Genomic DNA, 14874 nt, shown 5'->3' on the forward strand with positions numbered 1-14874 from the left:
AGCCAACACTTGTTGAACATGCATTTGAAAGCTGAGGAAAATGGGTCGTTCAAGACATTGTTCAGAAGAACAGCGTACTTTGATTAAAAAGTTGATTAGAGAGGGGAAAACCTATAAAGAGGTGCAAAAAATGATAGGCTGTTCAGCTAAAATGATCTCCAATGCCTTAAAATGGAGAGCAAAACCAGAGAGACGTGGAAGAAAACGGAAGACAACCATCAAAATGGATAGAAGAATAACCAGAATGGCAAAGGCTCAGGCAATGATCACCTCCAGGATGATCAAAGACAGTCTGGAGTTACCTGTAAGTACTGTGACAGTTAGAAGACGTCTGTGTGAAGCTAATCTATTTTCAAGAATCCCCCGCAAAGTCCCTCTGTTAAAAAAAGGCATGTGCAGAAGAGGTTACAATTTGCCAAAGAACACATCAACTGGCCTAAAGAGAAATGGAGGAACATTTTGTGGACTGATGAGAGTAAAATTGTTCTTTTTGGGTCCAAGGGCCACAGGCAGTTTGTGAGACGACCCCCACACTCTGAATTCAAGCCACAGTACACAGTGAAGACAGTGAAGCATGGAGGTGCAAGCATCATGATATGGGCATGTTTCTCCTACTATGGTGTTGGGCCTATTTATCGCATACCAGGGATCATGGATCAGTTTGCATATGTTAAAATACTTGAAGAGGTCATGTTGCCCTATGCTGAAGAGGACATGCCCTTGAAATGGTTGTTTCAACAAGACAATGACCCAAAACACACTAGTAAACGGGCAAAGTCTTGGTTCCAAACCAACAAAATTAATGTTATGGAGTGGCCAGCCCAATCTCCAGACCTTAATCCAATTGAGAACTTGTGGGGTGATATCAAAAATGCTGTTTCTGAAGCAAAACCAAGAAATGTGAATGAATTGTGGAATGTTGTTAAAGAATCATGGAGTGGAATAACAGCTGAGAGGTGCCACAAGTTGGTTGACTCCATGCCACACAGATGTCAAGCAGTTTTAAAAAACTGTGGTCATACAACTAAATATTAGTTTAGTGATTCACAGGATTGCTAAATCCCAGAAAGAAAAAAAAATGTTTGTACAAAATAGTTTTGAGTTTGTACAGTCAAAGGTAGACACTGCTATTTTTTTGAACACACCCCTTTCAACTAATTGCCCAATTGCACAGCCTTAAGAGCGTGCATATCATGAATGCTGGGTCTTGTTTGTTTTCTGACAATCTACTGAACCTACTGGTAACTTGTTTGCCACGTAGCAATAAAAAATATACTAAAAACCTTGATTATTCTGGTTAGTCACATTGTACTGCTATTATTTTGAACAATACTGTACCTTTCACATGCATCATACACCTGAGATCAGAAAATACAGAAAAATCCCATTGCTGATTTATATATTTTTCTCTAAAGTGAAAGTGGCATTGGCTAGCTAGAGCGGTGCGGTTTTGTACCTCAATGACTTTTCCTCTGACTGTGCCGGTCATGTGCTCTACACATTGCGTGATTCCGATGTTGGCTCCACTGCTCACATGAACGTTAATGGGAATTACCTTAATTACCAATACAAACAGACACAAAATGCTCCATCAGTTTTATCTCAATCAGAATCTGACAGGACTATGAATGCAAGAATGATAACATTAACACAATATTTTATTTACAAATGATGTTAATCTCAATGAAACCAAGCCTACATCTGAAGTTATGATGGAGAACACAAAATCAAAGTGTTTCAGACAGCTGTGTTTGCCTGTGATTTTGCATACCTTCCCTAGACAGGAGAGCTGAGACTGCCAGAATCTCATTCGTCGAGAGGTAGAGAAGGTGGGATTTGTTGGTCCTGATGGAGCTATCAGGATCAGGGGGGATCCAGGAAGTTTACTCTGAAAAAAATAAATAAAGATGAGTACGCAAATCAGATACAGACAGTAATCAAGACATCTATCAGGGGGATAGCAGACATTTCCTGTTAAAGACTTTTATATTACAGTGTTCTCACACTGAATGCGACTTTTTGCGACGCAGAATCTTAACTTTTATAAAGAATATCTCTTTGGATTTGAGACTTTACAGATCTTCTTCATGTACCAAGAGCTTGTGACACTCCAAAGAGAAAGGAAAAACTGAAATCGCATCATATGACCCAGCAAAATAATATTTTGAAATATTTTACAGCAAAAAGCAGTGGTGGACGAAGTACACAAATCAAGTACTTGAGTAAAAGTACAGATACATATGGTAAAATATTACTCCAGTAAAAGTAAAAGTACTCCTTTTTCAATCTTACTCAAGTGAAAGTACAAAAGTACTCAATTTTTTATGTACTTAAGTAAAAAAGTACTGCAAGATAGCAATTTTACATAGGCTACTTAATTTAATTTTATATTAGCACATTTTTTTATAATCCTACTGCTCAAAATACCTGGGGATTTTTTTCCAAAATAACCACTATATGGAGTCAAAATATTTTTGTTGTTGATATGGACTACGCTGATGAGAGTAATGGTCACTGTGAAGCTTACACTGTGATGTACCTGAGAGAAAACAGAGATGACCATCTGATTTTCACCAGTAAGAAAAAAGTATTTTAAAGTTAGTTGTTTTACAGAACATCAAAGTTACAGTACAGACCAAAAGTTTGGAAAACTCATACAAAGAGTTTTCTTTATTTTCATGACTATGAAGATTGTAGAGTCACACTGAAGGCATCAAGGGCTTTTTGACCAAGAAGGAGAGTGATGGGGTGCTGCGCCAGATGACCTGCCTCCACAGTCACCGGACCTGAACCCAATCGAGATGGTTTAGGGGTGAGCTGGACCGCAGACAGAAGGCAAAAGAACCAACAAGTGCTAAGCATCTCTCGGGGAACTCCTTCAAGACTGTTGGAAGACCATTTCAGGTGACTACCTCTTGAAGCTCATCAAGAGAAAGCCAAGAGTGTGCAAAGCAGTAATCAAAGCAAAAGGTGGCTACATTGAAGAACCTAGAATATGACATATTTTCAGTTGTTTCACACTTTTTTGTTATACATGTATATAATTCCATATATAATTCCACATGTGTTAATTCATAGTTTTGATGCCTTCAGTGTGAATCTACAATTTTAATAGTCATGAAAATAAAGAAAACTCTTTGAATGAGAAGGTGTGTCCAAACTTTTGGTCTGTACTGTATATATGACATGATAATAAGGCCTGAAGTTAGGAAGAACATTTTAAGGAAAAAAATAATTAAAAAAAATTCATAATGATTTTTTCCTTCTCAAATCTTGTCTGTGATTTAAAAACACCCCTGGCCAAACGGGGTGCATCTCTTCCCACTTTGATAATTACTGTAGTTACCATGTTCTGAACATCACATCCTTTCTTTTCTACCCAGATGTAATCTATTTATTTATATATATATATATATGTGTGTGTGTGTGTGTGTGTGTGTGTGTGAAAATTACATCAACTTAGCACCAACAAGCTTGTTAGCTAGACAGTTAGCATCAGCTAACAATATTTACTTATTTTCAGTACGATGAACATTCATGTCTGTCTACTCGTCTAGTTAATCCAAACAATATACATATGTATAACGTTACTGTCGTTAAACAATATAAAAACAGACGTCACATAGGACATTTTAATAAAACTGTTAACATTACGGCAGCGGTGAATTTGAACATGCATGAGTTATTGTATTTAATCTGTGTTGTTTTAAGGTTTTTGTTGTTGTTGTTGTTTTACCTAAAATTGATGTGTCTGCATCGTCTTCACTCGAGCATTTGAGTGGGCTTAAATAGATCTCTCTTTACAACGGATTTAGTTCCCAAACAACTGACAGTTTTGACCTAAATATGATTTTCAGTTACAATAATTAATCCAAAATTTCGACATAACTTACTTTTAGCAACATCAGACGCACGCGCGCTCACAAGATCTGCCGGTTCTTCTTACTTCTGGTGACTCGCACTAAACGGTTCATTTGAATCAGTAAGTGGTCGACTCCAGAACAGCTGCAATCGGATCATTCTAATTCGTAAACGAATCGTTTGGTGCGATTCGCGATCCGATTTAAAAGTTTCTTTTGAAAAGACTCAGTTCGTTCATGATGAATCAGACACCGCTTCTGCGTGTCGGAGCACGTGATATAGGGAGTAACGATATGTTTTATGAAATGTAGTGAAGTAAAAAGTACGATTTTATGCTTTGGAATGTAGTGAAGTAAAAGTAAAAGTTGCTCAAAATAAAACTACTCCAGTAAAGTACAGATACTTGAAAAATTTACTTAAGTACAGTAACGAAGTAAAGCTACTCCGTTACTGTCCACCACTGGCAAAAAGACATGACCCACGACCTGAAAGGGGACATTTTTACAATTATATTAAAAGAACAAAATAAAGTGAGAAAGAGAAAGAGCCTCAGCTCCTGCCGCTCCTGTTTAAACAGAGGATGACAGCAACATCCTGTCGATCAGGGATGGTACCTAAAAGGGTAAATGTGGAGATGTCATAAGAGATGAATAAGAAACAGTGTAACCTCTTCCTAAGGATTCTATACCATGGTAATATGATAATAAGACATCCTACCTTGCTTTTGAGTGTCTGCAGTACATCAACGTAAGCGGCCAGCATAGCAAGACTCAAAGACTCAACAAGTGTACTATGAAGCCAATGTGTCAGCTTTATGTCCCAATTGATGCTGGCCAGAGCATGGCAGACCTTACGAGCACATTTATCCATAGCTTTCCTGCGTAAGACAGGTTCTTTACAGGCCTGTGAAGAGCAGAGACACAGTAAGAGAGAGGACTTATGCATGAGAACAACCATCATGAGGTTTCTTATTTGGTTTTGTGTTTATGGTCTGCTCCGAAATCAGGGATAAATAATGGTAAAAGCAGATCTAATTTTAGAAAATAATCATGCATAGCTTAACAAAAAGGATTATCAACTCTTAAAAATAAACAATGCATCTCATATCTTTTGTTTGTTGATATCCAACTGAAACTGATATTAATTGTCATGGGTAGGACTGGGCGATAAACAATCATATCGAGATCACGATAAAATTTTTGAGATCGACCGATATGGGTTTTTCTATAGCCGATGCCGATGTTTAGAGGTCAGGGTCAGCAGATGGCCGATATGTGCTGCCGATTTTTATGGGCCGATATCTTGAAGTTTTCCCCTTCATTTGCATGCTAAAATGTCACACTAATAATAAGTGGATTTATCCTCATTTATTAAGCACTGACTTGAACCATCTCTCGAATCTTAATTTTGTGCACTGCACGGTATTAAAATAAAAAAAAAAAATATCCAAAGTTAACGAAACAAATCAATAAACTGACCAAGTATTAAATATATAAAACAGGATATATATATATATATATATATATATATATATATATATATATATATATATATATATATATATATATATATATATATATATATATATGTGTGTGTGTGTGTGTGTGTGTGTGTGTGTGTGTGTGTGTCATTCATTTACATAAAAATCAAGTAGAATTTTTCAAATTCTAATGTAAACTTAAATATACATTTAAATAAATAAAATGTTAGAAATAAAAATCAATTAAACTGAAATATATATATATATATATATATATATATATATATATATATATATATATATATATATATATATATATATATATATATATATATATAAAATAAATAACAGTAGTGTTGCAAACACACTAACCAGCAACATTTGTGTTTGGTATAAATGACACAGAACATCTAAAGTGCATTCTAATTTCAAACTTACATCACAGTCTGTTCATTATTAAAATAAAGTACAGTCAACCAAACATTTAAAAGGTTACACTGGTCAGTTTAAATAGACCGTAGCTATACCGGTCCACTCATGCTCATGTGAAGAGGGTGATCTTTTCCGTCTAGTTTACATTAAAAAAATAAAAAATATTATAGTTTAACATTCAGATACATTGCGAATATGGAAACATTTGGATATGTGCAGAACGAGACCTGAGCAATAACCTCCAAATACATCTAGTCAAACCCGCGCTCGCTCGTCCTCCTCGGATCATTTTTCGGATCAGCAAAAAAAAAAAAAAAAAAAAAGGCCAAGACAAATAAACATAAGTTTTTTTTTTAAATCAACATCAACATCAATTAAAATCAACTTAAAGTGCACATATATCTTCTTTTTAACATAACAGACGGACTTCTCATCTTCCAGTCTGCTGTAATGAAATGAGCAGTTATCGTCACAGAGCTCTCCGTCCCCCTGGACGTCCACCCGTATGTCGTAAGCGCAACTGAGGATGCTCGGGATAGTTCATCCACAACTTTTTTCTTCTCCTGTCCATAAAGATCTGGCACAATCTTTTCACTCTAACCTCTTTCCTTCATCCTTATATCTGACAGGGAAGCCAGAATGACCAATGACCACTGAGTGTGGACTGAACATGCACAGTTTTTTTTTTTGATTTTTCACAAATCAATCCGCGGGTCACGTGTGTGCCGAACCGAAGATATTGATCCGAACGGATCACGGATCAATGATGATCCGTTGCTCCACTACTATAGTGTAATTTGAAAACATTGCAGTTGCGTTTTAAAATACAACAACGAGCACCACAAAACCATTTAAAGAGGTGCATTCAGCGGTAAAATGTAAAATGATCTCCATCGTATGGCGCGCTCTCTTCATTTTATCAAATGATCATAAATCACATCTATTCATTTTACAGTCCTGCTACTAGCATTTTATTCAGACTAAAACCCCTTTAATTCGGGTGAGAAAGCTTTTTTCCAAGTGGCTTTTGCACATAATATTAATACCGCTGAAGACGCATTTTGCAGCATTAACATGAAAATCGAGATTTTGCTATCTTTCTCTGCCTTTGAGAAAATTGAAGCTCAACCGGGCTGATCTTGAATCTCCTCGTTGTGACGTTGTAAGGAGAAATGTTACCTCCCCTTTCTGTGCTTTGCCCGCCCAAATATTTACATATAATTAAGTCGCAATATCAGCACAGGCGTTACAAACTAACTTTTATGATATGGATTCGACAGCACCGCCACAAACAGTGAGTACTTTTTTCGGAGCTGTCACACATCACGAGTATATCTGCACACTTGCCTAAACTGCACAACGAAGCTCTTACTGTTTTCATGTGGTGCATTCACGTGTTTGCTGTTAGTTGTGGTGAAAGCATTTTGTGAGAGAAAACGTGTTGCAATAATGACGAGATCACTGCATTCACGCGATAAACAGACTTTAGCACTATTCGGACGGGACTAGTTTTCTAAACTACGTTTGAGTTTCGATTCTTACCACCTGACCTCTGTGATTTTCATGTACCAATTCGGACGGGACTAGTATCTCCATGTTTATTACAGAGGTGTGAGGGTCTGATTTGTGCATCTGTGCGTCACAGAGATCACGCGCTCTGTATGCGTGCATTGCATTCGTTCAGAATGATTGCCTTAGTATTATTACACAATTAATACTAAATGGCTAGTATTGCAAAACCATGTTAATGTGTGGTTCCTTTAGTTTAACTTGTTTTCCTATTTATTTATTTATTTTATTAAATGTAATTAAAACATTATGTAACTGAGTACATAAATGAACGTGAGTAATCTTTCCTGATGGTGATATTACAATAGCCGGTATTAACAGTTTACGCGATCTTGCTCTTGATTTTATTATTTGTATTATTTTTTTATTATTATTTATTTGCGCTAAGCAAATATATCAAACATCCACGCAGTAAGAGCATCTACGGTAATCACGTTGGCCAAAACACACAAGGAAACGCGTTGGGAAATAAAATATCACCGACAATCACAGACATTCGCATTCAGACGGGATTAGTTTTCTCAGAGGATCACTGAGTTTGCTGAAAAACGGTAGGTAATTTGCTCTGGAATTATCACAGAGGTTGTGTGAGAAAAACACAGACGTGGCAGATTCGGACGGATTAAAATCACCAAGTACGTCTGTGAAACGCAGATTTGTCTAACGACCCCTGTAAAACTAGACCCGTCCGAATAGGGCTTTTGTCTACTCAATGCTCATCACTGCAGCCTTTCATGTGATGGGAAAAGATCGCAAAAATAATTATATAATCAACAAATCCACGATTAGTTAATCTCAACAGCTGTAATAGTAAATATACATATATATATTGTAACGGGCTGAAGAATCACACGACAGGGTTTAGTGCAAAGTGAACAGAGTACCTGACAGACCTACGAAAGCTGTCCACAGGCGGGAGAGTCCATCCGCATTGGCGTTGGCGGTTCCAGCTCGATGTCGCACGTCAAAGTGGAAGTCCTGGAGCGCTAGGAACCACCGCGTCACCCGGGCATTGGTGTCCTTAGCCCGGGCCATCCACTGTAATGGGGCATGATCGGTGAAGAGGGTGAATCTCCGTCCCAGTAGGTAATATTTCAGTTCCAGGACTGCCCACTTGACGGCCAGCGCCTCCTTCTCCACTGCCGCGTATCGTTGCTCGGTGGTGGACAGCTTTCGGCTGATGTAGACCACCGGGTGCTCCTCACCGTCTTGCACCTGGGACAGGACGGCTCCCAACCCGGTGTCGGATGCGTCCGTCTGCAATAAGAAGGGACAGTTAAAGTTGGGAGCGCGCAACACTGGCTCAGATGTGAGATGTCAGATGCCTCCTCTTCCGGGGTTCCCCACTTTACCTTCTCCGGCTGTCCCTTCTTAGTGAGGTCTGTCAGGGCTGTCGCTAGGGAGGAGAAGTTGGGTATAAAACATCGATAATACCCAGCCAACCCCAAGAAGGCCCGTACCTGTTTCTTGGTGGAGGGCCTCTGGGCCGAGAGAATGGCTGTCACTTTTCCCTGTTGCGGACGGATTAGGCCCCGGCCCACCTGGAAACCGAGGTACTGTGCTTCAGGTAGGGCGAGGTGGCATTTCTTGGGGTTGGCGGTGAGCCCTGCCCGGAGCCGCTCCAGATGGTCCTCCCAGGTCTCCGAGTGGATGACGACATCGTCAATGTAGGCTGCAGCGTAGGCTTGATGGGGTCTCAGCACAATGTCCATCATCCTCTGGAAGGTAGCCGGAGCCCCGTGCAGCCCGAAGGGGAGAACCCGGTACTGCCAGTGGCCAGTAGGGGTGGAGAAGGCGGTCTTTGGTTTGGCGGTCTCTGTTAACGGTACCTGCCAATAGCCCTTGGTGAGATCGAGCGTGGATATGAACCGGGCTCTCCCCAGCCGCTCCAGCAGCTCATCCTCACGGGGCATCTGGTATCCGTCGAACTCGGAGACCTCGTTTAGGCAGCGGAAGTCGTTACAGAACTGGAGGGTGCCTCCGGTTTTGGGACCATGACTATGGGACTGGACCAGGGACTGCGGGAGGGCTCGATGACCCCTAGCTTCAGCATCTCTTGTACCTCCCCTTCGACCGCGTGTCGCCGGGCCTCCGGAATTCGATAGGGCCGCTGCCGCACAATGGTCCCTTGTGGTGTGCGGACATCATGCTGCAGTAGGTTGGTCCGCCCGGGCCGTGGGGAGAACACATCGGAGAACTGACCGACCAAATGTTGAAGCTCTGTCTTCTGGGTGGCCGACAGGTGGGGGCTGAGGTCAACAACCACGGGTGAGGAGGCGGCTAGGGCCGCAAGCTGAGTCCTCGTCCCCTCCCAGCGCTTCAGGAGATTGATGTGGTACAGTTGGCTTTCCTTCCGGCGCCCCGGCTGGCGTACTCTGTAAATCACGGGCCCCACCTTCTCCGCGACGATGTACGGGCCTTGCCACTCGGCGAGGAATTTACATGCCGCTGTGGGGACGAGGACTAGAACGTAATCCCCTCGCTGGAATTCCCGTGGTTGGGCCGCCCGGTAGTATCGTCGGCGTTGAGCTTCTTGGGAGGCCGCCAGGTGCTCCCAGACGCGGGGCATGACGTGGTCGATCCTCTTCCTCATCTCCCTCACGTGCTCGATCGTGGTTCGATGGGCTCCCAAACAGGAGCTCGAATGGTGTGAATCCAGTGGAGGCCTGGGGGACTTCCCGGATGCCGAAGAGGACGTACGGCAGCATTTGATCCCAATCCCGTCGGTCGTCCGCAGCCACGCGGCGGAGCATCTGTTTCAAGGTTTTGTTGAACCTCTCGACCAGCCCATCGGTCTGCGGGTGGTACACGGTGGTCCGAAGCTGCTTGACCTTTAGGAGGTGGCAGGGGTCAGCCATCATCCGGGACATGAAGGGGGTGCCCTGGTCGGTCAGTATCTCCTGGGGTATGCCGACCCGGCTGCACAGCAGGAAGAGCTCCTGGGCGATGGCCTTGGACGTGGCTTTGTGCAGTGGAATGGCTTCGGGGTACCGGGTCGCATAATCCACGATGATGAGGATGTGTTCGTGTCCCCGGGTGGACTTCGGCAGCGGCCCTACGAGGTCCATTCCTATCCGCTCAAAGGGCACCTCAATGATGGGCAGCGGGATTAGCGGAGCTGGGGGAGGAGTTTGGGGGGAGGTCCGTTGACAGTCCGGACACGCCTGACAAAACCGCTTGATCTCCGCCTCCATGCCGGGCCAATGGAACCAGTCCCGGACTCGGTGAGTGGTGTTTTGCGCCCCCAGGTGGCCCGCCATAGGATGGGAATGGGCGAGCTCGATGATCGTCTGTGTCTTCGTGCGTGGGACTACCAACAGCTTGACCTCCTCCCCTCTCCACTGTGCGACACAGTACAGCAGGCCGTTCTGAACCACGAAGTGTGGGGTTGGGTGTGGTGGTGGTTGGACCTCTTTTCCCTCAACCACTCTCACCTGCTTCCAGCAGTGCTTCAGCCAGTCGTCCCCGAGCTGCTCCTTCATAAAACTTCCCCCACCCCGTACCTGCTGGAACACATCATAGAAAAGGTTAGCACTTTGGGGGGGGGGGGGGGGGGGGGACTCACCATCTCGGGCGCTGTCCAAAGCCAGGAGGACAGGGCGCTGTCGAGGACCCCGGCTGTTGTTCTTCCTCTTCTGGCGGTTCCAGGCAGGGCTGGCAGGCCGGGTGACTTTGGTGAGCAGTTGGTCGAAGCCTGGCCAGTCTCTCCCCAACAGCACGGGCACGGGCAAGTCCCTGACTACGCCCACTTCCAATGGCCAGGTGCCAGCCCTCGTGGAGAGTGTTACTCGTCGGGTGGGCACGTTCTGGGTGTCCAGATAATGAAGAGGCGCGCTTTGGTTCCCATCCGCTGGGGAAACAGGGAGGACTGGACCAGGCTCACCGCACTTCCAGAGTCCAACAGGGCTGTATATGGTCGGCCGTTAATGGTAACCTCGGTCTGGGGTGCTCCACAAATACCGGTCCACGACGACACGTTCGGCCACTTGGGCGGCGCTGGGGCTCCCGGCAAGCAACCAGTGATGGGCGAGGCGGTTGAGTTCGGCAGCTTGGGCGCGGGCTGGCAACCGACTATTATACTCCCAGGCTCGGAACAATTGTGCCGCGGCGATGGGGGACAAACCCACACGCGCCAGAATTTCCTTCCGTAGTTCATCATAGGATTCCTTTTGGTGGGCTGGCATGGAAAAGTAGGCCTGTTGGGGTTCCCCGGCCAGCAACGGTGCCAGTATCCACACCCATTCTTCACGGGGCCAGTCCTCTCGTGCGGCGATGGATTCAAACATGCCCAGATAATGCTCTATGTCGTCGTGGACGGTCATCTTCAGCAGGAGCTGGGTGGCTTGAGTGCGCGGGTCCGGCAGCGGGGCCCGCTGAGCGGCCGTGAAGCAGAGAGCGGCGACTTCACGCTCCGTTTCGCCTTGGCGGGCGGCCATTTGCTCGACGATCTGCTGCTGGCGAAGGCTTACTTCCATCAGGTGCTTGAGAAGCTCTTCCATAGCTGGGGAGGGAGTCACCGCCTGACGAGGAAGCAGAGGGGGGAAAAAAAACACTTGGTGAGTCAGTGATCCTTCAGTAAGCTGCCCGCATTCTCCACCAGTGTAACGGGCTGAAGAATCACACGACAGGGTTTAGTGCAAAGTGAAGCCCCGGAGGGTGTATTTATTGAAGGGTGCTCTGTGTAGTGCTGAATCCTGTAGTGTCCAGTGCTCGTCCTCGGTGCCACGTGATCCTGTTTGCCGGCCAGCTGAGTGCAAGGGAACTTGGTGTCCGGTGCACGGGTGGCGGGCTGGTCGATCCGCAGGTTTCTAGAGGGACAAGAGACACAACGTTAGTTTCAGTCATCTGAAGATCCTCTCTTCCTTGTGTCACCTTCAGCCGCAGCGTTTATAGTCCTCTCCTCATCCGCTTCAGCTGGGACCGATCAGCCCGCTGTGATTGCGTGCAGGTGAATCTCCCTCATTGCCAGGGCGACGCTGATAGGTGCCCATATATATATTTGAGAGGGGTTCCACATGTAATACGCATTTTGATTCAGTTGTGGTTTACTCGGAGTCTCAAAGCAGACACGCCCCTTCAAACAGAGCATTCAAGCCAGAGGGCTAATATCAGGATATAAAAATGCTTTTTTATTTCTAAATTTTAAATCTAAAAATCATACTAACAATATAAGTACACCTAAGGAAACATTAAAAAGCATTTAAAGAAAAGGAAATAATCAATGTTATGGGACCTTTAAGGCTATTAATTGATCATTGATTTAAACGACGATCGATCATGGAAATGATTGATTATTGACATCCCTAAACACAAATGAGTTGAATGGAAAACTGGTTATTGTCTGCATCAAACCATGCTTCCGAACAAATGTCATTCACCGTTCTGGGCAGCTCCAGGACAGCTGCTGCTGTCTTTGAGTGGGTCACGTCAGAGACAATTTACTTTGGTAACGTCACGCTGCAGTGTTTGTTAGAGCTGCCAACTTCTCCATCCATTTACAGAGTGAAATTCTCTGACTACCTTTTTTCTCCCAGGACTGTTGTTGAATCTTTCAAAAGTTTTGGCTTGGGGTGCTTCACATGCGCAGCAGCAGCAGCACTTTCCACCGCACCAATAACACGGGGCTGCCCGCCGACGTGCCTGACTTTAAATCGGCGCTACTAAACACGGATATCTATATATTCAAAAATGACAAATATCGGCCCGATATATCGGTCAACCTCTAGATGATAAGCTCTGGACATTTTTACTTGATAAGGATTAATCTTACATTCTAGTAGTTTACATTAGAAATAATAATTTAACTTTCAAACCATTGCAAATATGGAAACAGTTGGATTTGTGCTGAATGAGACGTGAGCAATAACCTCCAAATCTAGCCAAGCCCGCACTCGCTCCGTCCTCGTCTGCATGCACACACTGTCACGATCTACTCAACAAATGATGATACAGCCACTTTTTGTTTGTTAAAAAAGGTGAACTCATTCAAAACAGTTACGTTCAGTCCTTCGCTGGCTGTGATTTAAACATATCGGTTTTGTTGTGTTTGTGTCGCAAGTTCAGTGACGATTCTTTCCGGCCAATCCGTGAAAAGCAGAGTCTACAAGTCACATATTGGTAAAGGTATGGTTCACTTAGAACCTCAACCGAGGTGGTACTAAAAAAAAAGTACTAGGCGCCGGGTACTGTACAGCAGCTCTTACATTTAACTGAACAAAAAAAGTGCTTGCGAGTAGGGCTGTGCGATTAATCAAAATCGTAATGAATTCGTGATTTGAGTGTGCGCAATTTCTAAATCACTTTATAGCATGATTTTCCGCGGCCTGATCTCCAACAGTATGCTATCCGAACCAATCAGAATGAAGAGCGCCTAAATGGAGAGTGAGAACAGAACAGACTGGGCATATGCCTAACTCCAGGTTCACACACTCTGTCTGTGATACGTAGCCTTTTTTTTAAACCATGTTAACGGATCAGAACGTTCACACTGCACGCAGTAACAGATGAGAACAGAAAGGTTATAAATAGAAAGTTGCTAAAAGATTTAATATCCTGCGGATAGATTTGTGCTCGCGCTTTATTTTAATTTGCTTTCGGGTTACAATAATGCGCTCTCAATGCTGGTTTTGAACCGCGTACACATAACTTACTGTATACGCACTGCAGACGGAGTACGTGTGAACCTTGGGCAATAAATATATTGGGCAAAAAATATAACAACTGAGGCACCGCCATAGTGAGCTCTATGACCAATGCATGGCAAAAAAGAAAAGAAAATCCCCGGAGAAGTTTTATTTAATTTTTTTTATTACTTTACTTAGTTATTTATTTTGACTTATGTCTGTTCTAGAGACATGTTACAACTTTTTGATAGAGCTCTAATTGGTTTTCTTTTGGAAATATGTTTCAAATTTATACTAAATGCTAGTGCTGGGCGGTATACCAGTTCATACCGAAAACCAGTGTATATTTTCGTTTATGATATTAATTTTTAATATACCGCCATACCGATGTATTTAATTACTCAACGTTCAGAACAAACGTTATGCTCCGCCGCGGTCTTACAGTATAATAAATATTCAAGTTTCAATTCAATTCAAGTTTATTTGTATAGCGCTTCTTACAATACAATCGTTACAAAGCAACTTTACAGAAAATTATGTTTCTACAATATTTAGTAGTAGCTTATGGTGGTGACTGTCAGTTTGAAAAAATTAATACAAGACGTAGTCAGCTAGACGATGAACATTATTATACATCATCAGAGGTCCTCTGAGGGTCAGCATCATCTCTTCTCAGGTGTTTTGGATCCATACTGGAGCTTGTGTAAATCCTAGTTACCATGGGATGTAAATCAGAAACATAGAAACAAAATAGAGACATCATTGGCATAGCTGCTGTTCCAACAAAGTAAAATTAGTTTAACCCAAGCTAATGAATAAAAATGCACATTTGATCTGATACAACTACACTCACAATTTAAGAGTTACATTATTCGAATGCTTGGTGAAAGAGATGCATTTTTAATCTAG

General features: G+C 43.3%; 1 pseudogene; it reads right to left on the bottom strand.

Moving 5' to 3' along the window:
- LOC113039695 (KAT8 regulatory NSL complex subunit 3-like) overlaps nt 1-14874 on the bottom strand; it is a 38144-nt pseudogene that overhangs the window by 12664 nt on the left and 10606 nt on the right.

This window comes from Carassius auratus, chromosome 22 (assembly GCF_003368295.1).
Source record: "Carassius auratus strain Wakin chromosome 22, ASM336829v1, whole genome shotgun sequence".
Classification (NCBI taxonomy): domain Eukaryota; kingdom Metazoa; phylum Chordata; class Actinopteri; order Cypriniformes; family Cyprinidae; genus Carassius; species Carassius auratus.